The sequence below is a fragment of the Diplotaxodon limnothrissa genome, linkage group LG6 (assembly GCF_057381915.1).
Source record: "Diplotaxodon limnothrissa isolate DT_005_m linkage group LG6, D_limnothrissa_male_GT1.1, whole genome shotgun sequence".
Classification (NCBI taxonomy): Eukaryota; Metazoa; Chordata; class Actinopteri; order Cichliformes; family Cichlidae; genus Diplotaxodon; species Diplotaxodon limnothrissa.
The window spans coordinates 9,655,161-9,672,934 of record NC_140601.1 but is presented as its reverse complement, the minus strand read 5'-3'; positions in this window follow the sequence as shown (position 1 = coordinate 9,672,934).

Here is a 17,774-nt window from a genome sequence, read left to right as displayed (position 1 = left end):
AATAGGTTTCAGGATTTCATCATGATTCAGTTTTCATATGAGGCTGTGCTTTCAAATTTAATTTGAAATTGTACAGTGACATTTCAAAGTAGATATCACTAAATCCTAAAGTAAACAATTTCTTTTAAATTGAATCAAATATTATCTTGCTGAGCAATAAAAGCACAGCTCAAAGACTTCTAGCATGAAGCATCAATGTGAAGTTTAAATGTTGTTTGTTATTACAATAAGAGACTAACTTTTTTTGAACACTTCAGTTTTCTCTCTTGATGCTGCTGTTTGTTTCCTCCTCCACTTGTATTTTTCTTGACTTCAGTGAATGTGCATAGCGCCCTCTGTTGTATGTTTGACACATCTGCACTGCATTGTCATGACATGAAACTGTGCAAAGGTGGAACATGAGCAAAGGAAGCTCATGAAGTGAAGAAGCTTCTTGGATCAGAAGTTTAACATCATCCAGAACCTTAAAGAAGTGAAGTCGCTTTCTTTCCAGGCTCCTTAGACAACCATGACCTGGATGACTGAGAACCTACAAATACACATGAGCAGCAGTTTATTTCATGTGGACCCGAGCAGTGCCCAAACCAACAACCAACAATATTTAATGTACCCTACTTAAGCCAATCAGCAGTCTACATCTGTTTCAGCATCAAAAACACAACCACACCTTGAAGAGAGGTGAGAGATCTGCACACCCCCACACACACCGTCAAATGTAAACACACATCACACATGATAAACATGGATCATAACATATTTGACTATTTATGTAAAGCCTGGCACTAAACTTCTGTCATGCTGCATTTACTTTATATACATAACATATACAAAGCACAATAATTAAGCTGTTAACAATTAAAAATAATAATAATAATAATAATGGATTAGATTTATATAGCGCTTTTCAAGGCACCCAAAGCACTTTACAATGCCACTATTCTTTCACTCTCACATTCACACACTGGTGAATGTGAGAGTGAAAATGTCTTGTATAAGTATTTTATTTTAAATACACATTCATTTATGCATTGATGTTTCAAAGCAAGACTGTGCCTGAAGGGGACTCCAATACAAAACATTTAAAAAGTTAATTATGTAATTTAAAAAAAAACCCTCAAAAGAATCAGCTGTCCAGTACTCATTACTTCAGCTTAAACTTGTTCTCGACGCAGACAAAACATAGCTCATCAAGGAAATGGGCCCAAACAATCCCATCAGTAGCCACTCTTGAAGGTAATAAAATAGAGTTGGTTCACAGATTTTATTTTCAAAATAAGTTGTGTTTCTCTTTTAATACAAAGCAATATTTTTGCCTGTGCTGGATTATGGAGAAATTCTGCTTCTGCTCAATGTCTTCGAATGGTTGATACTGTGTCTCTGAGGTTCATCACTAACCCTAAATTTCAGACTCACCACTGTGAGTTATACTCTCAGGTAGGATGGCCAGCTTTGTTGCTTTCTGTTCCATTTGCCCGAACTGAATTTGGTAAAAGAGCTTTTGTCCATTAAGCACCCTCGGCTTGGAACAAACTGCAGAACGAATGGAAAATGACTTAATTCATTTCATTAAGTGCTTTTAAATCTAAACTACGAATCCTTGAAGTCCATAACATGCAACTGTTTCAATTAAAATGATTGTCATTTTAACTGATTTTTATTTTTATTTGAATTTTATTGAATTTTGCTGAATTTTATTGAATTTTATTTTTTCATTTATTTTTGCATGTGTGTTGTTGCTGCCTGTGTTTAATTGAGTAATTTCTGTAACTGTGAGACACTTGCTGCTGCCTATCGTGGCCAGGTCTCCCTTGAAAAAGAGGTTTTTAATCTCAATGGGGTCTTCCTGGTTAAATAATTGGATAATGTATTTGGAAAATACAAATGTTCCAAATTGTATAAGTTGATCACAGGAAATATTTCTTAGAGCAGATTTTAAATAAATGGGGACAAAAAAGAGGTTGGCTGAAGTGAATAAATAAAGCACTTTGGTGGTAACACTCTTGATGCAGCCTGTCTTCAGTGATCGAGGCCTTTGAACCTCTGTGCACATCTGTCTGTGGAGGCGGGGTAAGGGAAAATAAGTTGCTACATAAAATTATGATCTTCAGTTGGACTAATGTCGAGTGTAGCTCAATGTATGGGCCTCTTTCAGGACTGTACAAATGCATAAATATGAATTATTTATAAACACCTTTTGTAATCGTATCACCAGACCTGCGACCATATGTTCTGCAAGGTGGTTGGTGCCTGCCGTGGTGGTAATCCCCGAACCAAATGGTGGACACCAGAGGTGAAGGGAGCCACCAGGCTGAAGAAGGAGTCCTATCGGGCTTGGTTAGCCTGTGGGATTCCGGAGGCAGCCGACAGGTATCGACAGGCCAAGCGGAATGCGGCTCGGGCAGTGGCTGAAGCAAAAACTCGGGTGTGGGAGGAGTTCGGAGAGGCCATGGAAAAAGACTTTCGGACTGCCTCGAAGAGATTCTGGCAAACCGTCAGGCGTCTCAGGAGGGGAAAGCGGTGTTCTACCTGCACTGTGTATAGTGCTGGCGGAGCGCTGCTGACGTCGACTGAGAAAATTGTCAGGCGGTGGAAGGAATACTTTGAGGACCTCCTTAATCCCACTGACACGTCTTCCGAGGAGGAAGCAGAGTCTGGGGATAAGGGGAATGACCCGCCAATTTCCGGGGGCGAGGTCACTGAGGCAGTTAAACAACTCCTTGGTGGCAGAGCCCCTGGTGTTGATGAGGTCCGCCCCGAGTTCCTGAAGGCTCTGGACAATGTAGGGCTGTCCTGGTTGACACGCCTCTGCAATGTTGCGTGGAGATCAGGGGCAGTACCCGTGGACTGGCAGACCGGGGTGGTGGTCCCCATCTTTAAGAAGGGGGACCGGAGGGTGTGTTCCAACTACAGGGGGATCACACTCCTCAGCCTCCCTGGGAAAGTCTATGCCAGGGTGCTGGAAAGGAGAGTTTGTCCGTTAGTCGAACCTCGGATACAGGAGGAACAATGCGGTTTTCGTCCTGGTCGCGGAACACTGGACCAGCTCTTTATCCTCTCCAGGATACTTGAGGGTGCATGGGAGTTTGCCCAACCAGTCTACATGTGTTTTGTGGACTTGGAGAAGGCATTCGACCGTGTCCCTCGGGGTGTCCTGTGGGAGGTGTTGCGGGAGTATGGGGTGTCTGGCCCATTGCTACGGGCCATTCGATCCCTATACAACCGTTGCAAGAGCTTGGTTCGCATTGCCGGCAATAAGTCGGACTCGTTCCCGGTGGGTGATGGGCTCCGCCAGGGCTGCCCTTTGTCTCCGGTTCTGTTCATAATTTTTATGGACAGGATTTCTAGGCGCAGCCAAGTGGCGGAGGGCTTTCTCTTTGTTGGCCTCAGAATCTCATCTCTGATTTTTGCGGATGATGTGGTTCTGTTGGCTTCATCAGGTGATGGCCTCCAGCTCGCACTGGAACGGTTCGCAGCCGAGTGTGAAGCAGCGGGAATGAGGATCAGCACCTCCAAATCTGAGGCCATGGTTCTCAGCCGGAAAAGGGTGGAGTGCCCACTCCGGGTCGGGGATGAGTTCCTGCCCCAACTGGAGGAGTTCAAGTATCTCGGGGTCTTGTTCGCGAGTGATGGGAGAAGGGAGCCGGAGATCGACAGACGGATTGGGGCTGCAGCTGCAGTAATGCGGACGCTGCACCGGTCCGTCGTGGTGAAGAGGGAGCTGAGTGTAAAAGCGAAGCTCTCAATTTACCGGTCGATCTACGTCCCTACCCTCACCTATGGCCACGAACTGTGGGTAGTGACCGAAAGAACGAGATCGCGGATACAAGCGGCAGAAATGAGCTTCCTCCGAAGGGTGGCTGGCCTCTCCCTTAGAGATAGGGTGAGAAGTTCGGCCATCCGGGAGGGGCTCAGAGTAGAGCAGCTGCTGCTCCACATCGAAAGGAGCCAGCTGAGGTGGTTCGGGCATCTGACAAGGATGCCCCCTGGGCGCCTCCTGGGTGAGGTGTTCCAGGCATGTCCCACCGGGAGGAGGCCCCGGGGCAGACCCAGGACACGCTGGAGAGATTATATCTCTCGGCTGGCCTGGGAACGCCTTGGTGTTCCCCCGGATGAGCTGGAGGAGGTCGCTGGGGAGAGGGAGGTCTGGGCCTCTTTGCTTAGGCTGCTGCCCCCGCGACCTGGCCTCGGATAAAGCGGATGAGGATGGATGGATGGATGGATGGACCTTAGTGTTAAGATAAAATAAGATAAGATAAGACTTTATTGATCCCACAACGTTTATACAGGTAATAATAAAGGAACCAAAAGTTCACATCTATAGCTTTAAATTTGGACAAATCTGTCAACACAACCATCATGAATAGAATAAAATACAAACAAAGACTGAAACTAATGAGAGCTTACACATGATATATGAACTGTGGAAACGAACTGAAAACTAAAATTCAGAATAAAAAAAACTCACAAATTATATAAAAGTTATAACAGAGTAAACTTTCAGTTCAAGAAAATAACTGAAGATAAAATCTTGGGGATGAAGCACCAAACAGACTTGAACTGCCTTCAGTGACTTTTTACTTGATACATGATCTGAAATATTGATTTGAAATCTCAAACATGATTTCACATCGTCATCGACTTGTCTGAACTTTTCTCAGCTGACCTGATCCAAAACACTGAAAACATCATAAGTTCATAAATTCAAACAATGTTTTGGAGTATAACTAACAAAATAGTAAGAGTGCTTTAAAAAGTGCTGAACTTTTTAGCTCACAATGTCACACAACATCATTGGTCAAAATGATTTATTCTTATGATCCTAAACAGAACAATCAGAGATAAAAAGACAAATGGATACACCACTACGAAAAGTCAATAAGAAATTCAACATCAATATTTAACCAGTTCATTTAAACACTTCATTCTGCCCAGACTGAAGGGGACACTTATTTCCTGTCTGCTAATTTTCACCAGTCCAGCTGAGGGAGACATTGTTGAACAATATGACTGAGGACACATCATCACTGTAACATCAGCACATTCAGTTTGTGTTAAAGCTTTTTTTTTCCTGAAGAAACATGCACACCATCTTTCAAGTATTATGGCATCGGAAAAGATCACAAAATCTTGAGATGCTCCAAAAAGATGCAGACAAAAACACAACAATGTTTGTCATATTCTCTAAGGTCTCCCAGACTTGAAATGGATTCTTGTATAACAGCATTTTAGTGCAAAGATGGTTAAATGAACAGATATTGTGATATAGCTTAGAAATAGAAAAAGGTGCTAAATAATGCAGTTTAATGAGAAACACAAACTGTAAACTAATAATGGAAGCTGTGATTCATCCCAGAGTGTGACAGAGAACAGAGACACTCTACTTATTTGAAAACACAGAATTTGACCATCTAGATCACAGGTGACAAAAAAAGGCATCAAACTTGAAGGCTGGTGTCCTGAAATAACATAAGTAGGTCATTAGCAAGACTATAGAACTTGCATGCTGAGGTGTTCAGCCATTTGAATCATGTTACAGCAGCTCATGAGTGAATAAACATGGTGACAATAAAGGTACATTTTTTCAAACACTTGACTTCACTTTAATTTACTTGAGTAGGGTTAGGGGATGTTACCTTGGCAAGAAGCCAGGTTCTGTACAGTCTTGCTAATAACCTATTAATTTTATTCAGATCTGTTGCAGCAGGGACACATGAAAAAGTTTCAGGACAACGGCCCTCGAGGACTGGAGTTGGACACCCCTGATCTAGATCCACTAAGGAAACACAGCACTGCAAACACAGGAGTAGAGGTGGTGGAAATTTTCAAATATAAGATACTTTTACTCAGATTTTTTACTCTCACTTCTCCTCCATCTTGTGCTGTTTAGTCTTTTTTTTGTTTTAATTTATTTTATTTTATTTTCAGTTGTTACAGACGGGACAGACATGACTTAGGGATAGGAAAGGGAGAAAGAAAGATGAAGGAAAAGAAAAACAGAAGGGAAGAGGGACAGTGAGAAAGGGCACTTAAAAAGAGAAAGAAGAGAAAAAAAATCTCCTGGATCACCTGTTGAGAGAAAAAGAAGAGAAAACAAGCAAAAAAAAGAGAGCAACATACTAAACACAACACCATCACGTTAATCTAGCTAAGTGTAAACAGCAGTAAATACTAAATATTGAATATTGTTGTGCAGCACGCAGGACCGACAGCGCACAATGTGCTTGGAAATAGCAGCCAAAAAAGGTGTAGTTTATTTCTATGAACAGTGAACACCTGTGTGCACACCTGTGTGGATCAGCGCGCTTGTATTCAAAAGGTTTCCGCATGTAATGGTCTGCAACAGGATGTAGAGAGCCATAGCCCTGTCCCCCAGGGCATGAAGCAGGCATGGAGGAGATCCAGGCTCCAGAGGCCCCAGAGTGCGAGAGCCCAAGGAGGACCACCGGAGGGGCATCCGTGCCACCCTCCTGGGAAGAGCTGAGGAGAGCCCCAGATGAGGGGTCACCCAGTAGCCACGGAGCAGAAGCCAGAGGGGGCTGCACTGGCGTGCCCACCGGCTCTGCCGGCAGCCAGCTGTGCCAGAGTGAACCGAGCCGCAGGCCCAGAGGCCGGAGGCCCGAGGGCCCCCTTTGCCCCGGAAAAGGCCTGACCGAGCAACAGGCGCCAGGCCCCGCCAAGTAGTCACCGGGAGTGAGCTGGTACATATCTAAGCACCCAGCCCCGGACACCAAGAACCACCAACGCACTGACCCCTGAGGGCATCAGTTACCGGCAGGGAGTGTGGTGAGGGGAGATAGGCCTCCATACTTTGGAGAGCCTGGGAGTTCCCAGAGAGGTGGAGTGTAAGACCCGACCTGACATATAGACACAGACAAACAGGCACACACAGACACAAACATGCATTCCCACCCTCATGCACACATATACAAATAGTCAGCACTCACCCAACGTAAGGATTGACATACATGGACATGTACACACAATCACACTCCCCAAACATACTCTATACCCCAGGTCCAGGTACCCTCGCCCTGGAGGGGGAAACGGCACCTAGACCCAGGAGGCAAGCAGACCGCCCCAGGCTCCGCAGCAGCAGGGAGGCCCCGCATCCCAGATCCCAATCGGACGGCCAACACCTCCTCGCAGCCCCCCTGCCCCGATGGCCAGCAGAAAACGGGGGTGTGTGAAGACCCCAAACCTCCCTCCTCTCGCTCATGTGTAGTGTTGCTGCGTGTTGTTCTAAGGTGCATTTAAAACACGGGAGAGCATGGTGCTGCTGCCAGAGAGCAGCAGGTGTTAGCACGGCCCCTCCCGAGAACTCTCAATGTCTACATGGATTTAAAATTGAGAGGTGGGCACCGGCGCCAGAGGTGGGGTTGAATACACAGACCGTCCACTGGACGCCGTTAACGTGCCCACCCTCAAGGCCCTATATGTATGTGTTATGAGAGTGTGAGTAATGTGGATGTCTAAGTTGTGGAATAAAATTGTGGCACAGGTGGCCAGAAGGGGACAGGAGGGGGGGGATGCCTCCCCTGCACCCTGGTGACACACCCGCACCCGAAGGCACTACTTGTGTGGGTGGGTGTGTTGGAGCGGGAAGAGGGAGGCAGCCGAGGATGGGGAGGAAAAGAAGGGAGGAGCAAGATGCCCCTCCCTGGGGCCAGCTCCCCCGCTGACCCCAGTAGGCACCCCCGTCCTTTGGCACCCACCAAGGCAGGGGAGCCCAGGCCCATCCAGACCAGGGCCTACGGCAGCCGGAACGCCCAGCCCCACAGGACCCGGGGCAGCCCACCCGACCCCACCGCAGAGGAAACTGTACCCACCCTAACATTCAATCATCTCCCAGACTGCACAAGACAATAGACGCCCAGGTTAAGTTTATTCTCCACCTCTCCTATGACTAGGGTTGCCAACCGTCCCTTAAAAAACGGAATCGTCCCATATTTAGAAACAAAAGTACACGTCCCGTATTGAGCTAATAAGGGACGCACTTTGTCCCGTAATACAGTGAGAATCAAAAGTAGTCTATAAATGTTTATGGAATTAACGCTTTTGTTTGAAAACATAATTCCCAGCCCCTCTCCTGCTTTGTGACCAATGAGCTGACAGCACACTTATGACAATTTGAGTATGACAATTCAGATTACCGCTCATCTCATTGGTCGAGGAAAAGTCGCTTGCGGAGAAAATACCGGAAGACAACAGATGACCACAAAAAGAAGCATGGCCAACAGGGAAACAAACGCCGACACTGCGGTGCAAGTCTCGGACGACAGTACACCTAAAGCTGGACAGACACTGTGCGATTTTTTCAGTCACGTCATTCAGCTCCTGCTCAAACTGCACGATTGACTCGCAGGGGTTAGAAGTTGGTAGGTCACGATGCAGGTCTCACACTATACGGCCCGATGCTCTGATGCGACCTGAGTGCTCACACTGTGCCTCCATAACATGAAGGTTATAACAGAAAATCTGTCGCTTGCTCTCTCTGTCTTTCACTCACACAGACATGCCACCACCATCAACTTTGCTAAATTGCTAATGAAAAACACTGATCAGGCAGTTGTGATTAAGCAGCAATGTAAATCCAACTATTTTCATGGTTATTGTGGTCGTGATAATTTTGTGATGCCACATCGAAAAGGCTCGGGTGAGGTTTCCAAAGTTCTACAAGTTGTGCCTCCATCGCTTGTGTCCAGATCACACGCTGCACAGCTGTGCTGCTCCGTCTTTTTCACAGACGTTTCCGTGTTTGCGCGTGAGCAGTGTGAGCGGCTGTGGTGACACCCTCACGAGCGATTGATGATCAGGAGCTGGTCGTGAGGTGTTAATTGCTTCTCGTTACCCCACGTATACTACACGATGCACGATGAAGGCCAAAATCGAGCCGATCACCAAATCGGTCGCACGACTCAAAAATCGGCTCAAAATGGGCCAAAAATCGCACAGTGTAAGCCCAGCATTAGAGCAGCAATGTTTGTTCCCCTCAGAGAAAGAGAAAAAAGGCTGCAAAAATACAGGGAGGAATGGGAAAAGGAAAACACCTGGCTGGAAAAGTGCACGATAACACCTATAACGCACACTGCACTGTGTGCCGGCGCACTTTTTCCATAGGCATGCTTCTAGTGGTGGGCACATGAAGAACATGAGGGGCGTGAAAGCTCGGGGAACCCTTAACCAATTTTTTGTCCACCAGGCCACGGCAGAAGCAGATATGGTATGTAAACACTGGTTTGTTTTTTTAAACCCTCTGGTTAAGGTTAATATGGGCATGTGCAGTGAATATCAGCGCTATGTGGCCAGAAGTGTGATAATAAAATTTATTTTTTGTAATAAACAACTGCAAGGATAGATGATTACAACAAATAGATGACTAATACATAAAAGTAATACATAGATGAATAATGATGATGAGTTAAGATGCGTAATCATAGGAACAAGTGGGTTTACAAACAGGAGCAGCTGATTAGCATTAGAAAAGCTGAAATAATACCTCAACTGAAGCCAATTGTACTAAATGCACTATATGTGCACTGTTACAAGAATATTTTTCGTTCTATTGCTTTCTATTAATTTATATAATTTTAAGTTAAGCAGGACAGAGTTCTTTTAAAGAAAGATTTACTTATATTCTCAAAAGTTAAGCATGACAGGCTTCTGTTTAAGAAGGAAACCTGTTTTACTGTGTTAATGTTGTCATTTTGAGCTAAAAATAAATGGCTAAATGATCATTTGTTTCCCATATGGTCATATCACAAAGAATATGCATCTCCTTAAATCAAATTCAAGTCAAATGGTTAAAAAATAATTTCACACACAAAAAAAAAAGAGCTACCACACTGGGAAGGGTGAAGACAACTGGGTTGCCCGGCCTTGGCCACGAGGTGTCCCTTATTTATTTTTCAGGGAGTTGGCAACCCTACCTATGACTATCCCCCACCTGCTGTTTAGTCTTAAATGTCTGACTGTGCTGAGAATATGTGTGAGCTATAGTCAGCATTTTACATGAAGTTTATGATGTGGTTATGTGAAAAAAGATGGAACTACCTCTAAGTTCAATCTCTTAGGAATAACTTAGACATTCGTTGAAAAGAATATCTTCAAGTGGGCGACTGTGGCTCAGGGGGTTGGGAATCGCATCTGTAACCGGAAGGTCACCGGCTCAATCCCTGGGCTCTCTGTCCTGGTTGTTGTGTCCTTGGGCAAGACACTTTACCCTACTTGCCTACTGGTGTTGGCCAGAGGGGCCGATGGCGTGATATGGCAGCCTCGCTTCTGTTAGTCTGCCCCAGGGCAGCTGTGGCTACAACTGTAGCTGCCTCCACCAGTGTGTGAATGTGAGAGTGAATGAATAGTGGTATTGTAAAGCACTTTGGGTGCCTTGAAAAGCGCTATATAAATCCAATCCATTATTATTATTAAGTGTTTTGAATATATTAAATGATTTGAAACATATAATTGACATTAGAGCTAAGTCATGATTTTCTCAGGATGTTCCACTCACTCTGTATCATTGTTAAGTAAATTTATGTTCCTATTTTTTTTAATTAAAAGATTAAATACAGATTATTAAATACTGTATGTGTTACTAGATGTGCATCAGTGGGTCCCGCTGTGTCCCAGACACACAGGTTTCCTGTCCACCATCACATTAGCTGAGTAGCTGGCAAATCTGTGGGGAACAGAAAGTCAGAAGTTTCTGTTTTCAGTTGATTTTGACATGCCACAGACACCATCACACTCAGGCACGTGCAGAGGGGGGGGGGGGGGGGGGGGGGGGGCTAGAGGGGCTTGAGCACCCGCCCCTTTCCTGATGGGTGCCCAAAGTGCCCTTTTGTTGAGGCAAGTTTTAAAAAAATTTTATTTTTTTTTATATGTGTGTGTGCGTGCGGAGTCCTGTCTGTGCCCCTCAACAATAATATTTAACTATTAATCACAGTTTTGCTAAATAAAAGGATCTGGCTTGCATCAGTCACATGATCACATTTAACCAATGATCGCCCTTGACGGCAGAACGCGCTGGTTACGAGCCGGGAACGAGCTCACAAAGAGCACGCGCATTTTTAACGGTCCGGAGCTGTAGGAGAAATACAAGTTAACTCAGAGACACAGACTGATGCGACAAAACCAGTAAGTAGGTGTACAGCGTACACTGTAGTGTGTAGCACAAAGGAGTATTAGCTTATTACGTACACGTTGGTAAGGTGTCTTGTTGCAACTGACGAACTGAAACAAACGAGCGTGCTGTGTGTGCAACAGCGCGACAAACATTACCTGACCTTTTATTAACTGCACAAGTAGTGCTGGTCATAGCTGCTGGCTACCTGTGTAAGGCTGTCATGGGTCTGTAGCTCTGTCACCGTTTTAGGGAACATATTTAGTTTTAAAGTATTTAGAAACATATTTAGTTTTAAAGCAAGTTACAGAGCTTTTCCTGCCTTTCTGGAGGGATTATATTTCACTAAAAAACGATCTAATATGCATGTCCACATAATTATGCATTATTATAATTATAATATATTAAAAAAACACACGCTGTATTTTAAAGAACATACATTAAGAAGCAGATTATATTAGATTTATATTTTAAATAAGACAAAAGTTGGATTTTACAGCAGTAAAATTATTGTATCTCTACAGTTTAAAAATGTAATAAGCTTTGCCCCTGCACAGAGTGGATAGTGAAACAAATGGAATCATCATAAATACATTATTTCATATTTATTACTTCCCCCTCCTCATTGCTTTATTATTGTAGCTCTAGTAATAAATAATAATGTAAGGATTCTGGATCAGCACCATGATGCCCATAGTATATACAGTATTCTGAAGAAGGTCTAAAATGTCACTGTGTGTGCGTGCATGTGTTTGTTTTATTTAGATGGATTTAAAAAAAAATATTACTCATGATATAACATTGTCCAGACATGGCTGGTAAGGACATGAGGAGGAAACAGTAGGAGCTGTGTGAGGCTACTAAAGGCAGGGCTATAACATTAAACTGTCATCATTTTATTATAGATTAAGTGCAAGAGTTGTTAGGTGTGGATAATTAGATTGTAGTTTATAGCAAGTTGTGCCTTGTTCTCAGATAGACAGCAAGTGGAGAGTGATATATGAAATGATGGGATGGAAGGAAGAAGAGAAGCAAAGAGTGATTCACAGGCAGAGCCTAATTCATTTCTCACAGTTTTTTGTTGCCTTATGGTTCCAAGCGCTGTCACCAATCTTTGCATTTTGTTATTATCTCATGACACTTGTTTAATCAGCTACCTTCTCTCCTATGGACTTTTTAATGTCTACAGTCTCAGATCAACACAGCCCTGCCCTTCCCATATTAGATTCTTGATGAATGTGTGTTGTTGTTATTCAACCTGGTTCAATGTGCCCCTTTTTAACTTTGAGCACCCGCCCCTTTAAACCTCTCTGCACGGCCCTGATCACACTAATGCAAGGACACATAATACGACGGTTTGTATCAAGTAAACCACGAGGAACAAAGTTTATCTGGACATACTGACATACAAAAAGCTTAACAAACAACACAAACTGACAACTGACCACAGAGCATATAATTAAAGTCATTTTGTTGCTCTGTTGGGCATTTTTAAAGAGACCATGCCTGGTAAGAAAACACAACATTTATACAGCACTGCCCCGTGTGGTCACACCGAAACACAACAGCTTCTCATTTTCGCCTCACTAGTCGTTGCTGAAGGTATAATTTCATCATTCCTTCACCAAAAACAACAAACTAAAATAAAAATGATGAAACTAATCACATTTATTAACTCTTGATGATCTTATTATTAGTTTCTATTATCCACCTACTCTCTTACTGCCTCATCTCACATCCACCCTCTCTACTCAGCATCCTCCAGTTTTTATTTTTCTGTCCTTCCAGAAGAATCAGTCAATATAATCTGTCATCACCAATAAATTCCTGAAAGTTTATATAAGAAGAACTTACAAAATATTTTGTGCAGTATTTTGCAAGACACTTTGGCCAAAGTAAATGATTGTGTTTGCGTGCAAAATTACAGTCATAAAAAGAGCAGCTTATAATAACGTGTTTAAAACTATAAGAATGTAAATTTTATCAAACACACATTGAGGGAGAATAAGTTAACAGCTTTCCTCTGTTTGATAAGCCAACGGCAGGAGTATCACCTGCTAACCATCTGCAGGCTGACTGGAAGTAAAACATCTCCTGCAAACTCAAAACTTACCACTGTTTTACCTTTTTATACAAGTGGCACAAAAATTTAAAGAGACTAAATTTTACTTATAAAATGTTGTTTTTGTCAGTCTGTGAGCTTTGAGTGCAGAAACAGTGAGTACCCTCAAACCCCAAAACACATACTGTGCACACTTTTCCATCTAGAATTCTCCTGTTATTATGTCTCTGGCTTACATCTGGAAGCCAAAATTGCAGCAGCTCCAGTAGTTATTGTGAAATGTATGGATGTATCTTCTGTTTCAAAAACTGTATATAGTCAGCAGAGCAGAGAATAGACAATAGACAACACAATGAGTATTATGAAAGGAAGTGTATGAATAGGAAGTGTATGAATACACATTGATGTCTCTGATTTGCCTTCCTCGGCTGTAGTTTGCATTGTGTACAGATGCAAACTACGATCGTGGGGGTGATCGTGGCTCAAGAGTTGGGAGGTCGCCTTGTAATCGGAAGGTTGTCGGTTTGAGCCCCGGCTTAGACAGTCTCGGTCGTTGTGTCCTTGGCCAAGACACTTCACCTGTTGCCTACTAGTGGTGGTCAGAGGGCCTGGTGGCGCCAGTGTCCGGCAGCCTCGCCCTCTGTCCTTGCGCCCCAGGGTGGCTGTGGCTACAATGTAGCTTACCATCACCAGTGTGTGAATGGGTGGATGACTGGTTGTGTAAAGCGCTTTGGGGTCCTTAGGGACTAGTAAAGCGCGATACAAATACAGGCCATTTACCATGACCACGTTTGCATTGATAAAATAATGACAGGAGCAATTTGTTTTTACTGTAGAACTGATACTGATATTTCCAAGAGCAGTAAAACAGCAATAAAACATCATGAAGATGAAAATGCTCCTGTGTCCTCTTACCAGCCTAAAAGGTGAATTTGACTTGCAAATGGCATTAAGGAGTTCTGTCGGGTAGCAGCTGTTTCTTTTTTCTTTTCTTTTTTTAAAAAAGTACTTTCAGTGCTTACTTACTTATCTTTCACCACTATAAGGAACTGTGGGCACAGCAACATTAACTGCCAAAGAAAAGAAGTCTGTCTCTCACTTCTCCTCCACCTCGTGCTGTTACTGGTTGAGCTTTGGTCTTTTGAAGAAACATTTTTCCAATTCAGCTCCCAATTTTAACCAGTTAAGCAACATCTCAAAATTAAAAACACTTCTGGAGGTGAAGAAGGCACATCTGGCTGCCCAATATATATCAACACAGCAGAACCTGTATGACAGTGAATGACCTGGACATAGTGCTTTTAATAAGTAATTACTGATTATTCACATGAAATAAAATTCATATCAATCAACAAGGAACCTTTAAATTTGAACTAGCACCACTGAATGAACAATGGTCTGGGAGGTCAGTTCCTTGGTAATTAATATACAGATTCTCATGACCATTGATGAACAACTACTGATCAAAGGCCATTGATCAATGGGATCAGTGGTGCTAGTTTCAGTCATTTTGCAAATGTACTGTTTATAAGACTGGGGAAACCTGCAGTCAGCTGAGACTGAAGAAGTCACTTGGATGAGTGACGAAACGTTTCTCTCACTGAAAACGCTACGTCCAGATGATGCATGCTCAGTCATCCAGGTAAGTAAATCCCAAAAGGCTGATTCTTTTCAAGTCAAGTAATAATTACAATAATTAACTTGTGGGTGGGGCAAAACACGCCCACACTACTGTTGCTGTGCTCTTAGCTGCTTCCATGCTACGTTAGCCCTCCTGTGGCATGTTGAAGTAAAACCAGAAGTGAATAATAGATCACACTCTCATTACACATACATATAGGATCTTGGGGGTGGGCACAATCACGGAGTCCAAATTACCATCAGGGTGTACACCTCACCCCTGGCGTCGTTGCCCACCTCTCAATTTTAATATACACTTAGACATTGAGGGCTATCAGGAGGGACTATGCGCTTACCTGCTGCTCCTTGGCAGGTAGCTCCATGCCCTCCTGGGTTTTAAATGCACCTTAGAACACACATGCATCAACACTACAATGAGCGGGTGGAGGGAGGTTTGGAGTCTTCTTCCACCCCCATTCTCTGCGGCCTGCTGGAGCGGGAGGGCTAGGAGGAGGAGTTGGCCGTCCGACTGCGGTCTGGAGTGTGGGGCCTCCCTGCTGCTACGGAGTCGGGGTGGTCTGCCTCTCCCCACCGCAGGGAAAAGGGTAACACCACCTGGGTCTGGGTGCAGTTCCCCCCTCCAGGGGCAAGGGTACCTAGACCCGGTTTGTAGAGTACGCTTGGGGAGTGTGATCGTGTGTACAGCGTCTCTTTATGTCTGTCTCCACGTTGGTTGAGTGTGGAGTGAGTGCATATGAGAGCATGAGGGTGGGAATGGATGTTTGTGTCTGTGTGTGCCTGTATGTCTGTGTCTATATGTCAGGTTGGGTATCAGACACCACCTCTCTGGGGACACCTCAGGTCCTCCAAGGTTTGGAGGCCTATCTCCACCCACCACCACTTCCCCTGCCAGTGGCGGACTCCCTCAGGTGTCGGTGCGTTGGTGGTTCTTTGTGTCTGGGGGTGGGCGTCCAGGTACACACCGGCTCACTCCTTGGCGGCCGCTTATCGGGGCCTGGAGCCTAGGGCTCTCTTGGGCCCCTTCGGAGGTTGGGTGCCCCCGGCCTCTCGGCCTGGGGCTCGGTCACTCAGGCACAGCTGGCTGCCGGCGGAGCTCACGGGCGCGTCACTGCAACTCCCCCTGGCTTCTGCTCCGCGGCTGCTGAGTGAACCCTCATCTGGGACTCTCCTCAGCTCTTACTGGGACAGTGGCGCGGCTGCCCCTCTGTTGGTCTGCCATGGTCTCTTGTGTTCTGGGGGCCTCTGGATGTCTGGAGTTTTGATCTCCTCCATACCTGCTTCATACCCTGGAGGACGGGGCTGTGGCCCCCCCACACTCCCTAGCAGATCGTTACATGGAGAAACCTTTGGAATACAAGCGCGCTGATCCACACAGGTATGCACACGGGTGTTCACTGCTCGTAGACTTAAATTACACCTTTCTTGGCTGCTACTTCGAAGCACATCTGTCCTGCGTGCTGCACAACAACATTGAATATTTAGTATTTACTGCTGTTTACACTTAGCTAGATTAATGCGATGGTGTTGTGTTTAGTATGTTGCTTTGTTTTTTTTTGTTTTTTTTGCTTGTTTTCTATTCTTCTCTCAACAGGTGATCCAGGAGATTTTTACTTTTTTTTCTCCCCCCCTTTCTCACTGTCCCTCTCCCCTTCTGTTTCTCCTTTCCTTCCTCTTTCTTTCTCCCTTTCCTATCCCTCACTCATGTCTGTCCCGTCTGTAACATCTGAAAATAAAATATAATAAATAATAAAAACAAAGATCGACCAAATGGACCAATACGGCAATGCCACGATGATCCATTTGGCAAAGTAAATCCATTGGGTATCCTTGTTGGTCTTCAGACAACAATTCTGATGGCTAAAGAACCAAATGGGACAGGCAAAAAAAAAAAAAAAAAAAAAGAAGTGAATAATAGATCAGCTCATTGTCACCAATATCTGACCAAGGTTTTTTTGTAAATATGGGACTGATATCTAATCAAACTATTGGATTAGTGGGTCCCTAATACTAATAGCCTATGCAAAATAAACAAATAAAAATCTCTTCCAAGGTTGTTAGTGAGTTAAATTTTGTTTGAACAATTATTGCACACTTTCTGTAAATCCAATAAACTTCATTTCACTTCTCAAATATCACTGTGTGTGTCTGTTTAACTGACATTTTTTATTGTAACAACCAACGATTTATACAGGAAAATAATGACTATTAACAATGTTGCCCAAACTTTTGCATCCCACTGTACGTTATACTAACAGTGGACTATTGCAGGCTGCTCTTTTCTTACTTCTTTACTGATTCATCTCACATCTACTCTCTCTACTCTGCATCATCGCACTTTATATTTTTCTTTTCTTTCCCCCGTGTCCTTCTCTATTCCTTTTTCATCTTCCTTTTCTGATTCCATCTTATAATATTCTCAGCCACAGCCTCTCAGAACAATCAGTCAATATGATCTGTCATCAAAAATAAAAGGCTCAAAGTTAATATTACAACGACTTCTCAAATAAGTATTTTGAAATTATGGTCAGTGATCATAAAATATCCTCCACAGCGTTTGCCATGACACTGAAAATTGAGCACAGATACTTCCTGTTTCGAGTGATCATCTGTTAGTTGCTCATGTGCACGAGTCATGTAGCACCAAGAGACTGATTAAATGTTAGAACAGGAGACTGTGCAGCACCCACTGGACCATAGTACATGCAGAGCACTTTTAGAACAGTAAACACGACTGTTGAGTGAATTTATGGTGACATACGTGGCACAGTCTGACAAAAATACTATTAGCAACAATTTCATTCTTCCTCCAAAGTGTGCAGCACTCATACGGTGCAAGACAAAATGCCAAAATGCCAAAATGGAACAGAACAAAATAAAAACCTTGAAAAACAACAACTCTATGAATAACGTCTTCTGTTTTCACAGACAGTGAAAGAATCAGAGAGAAAGAAG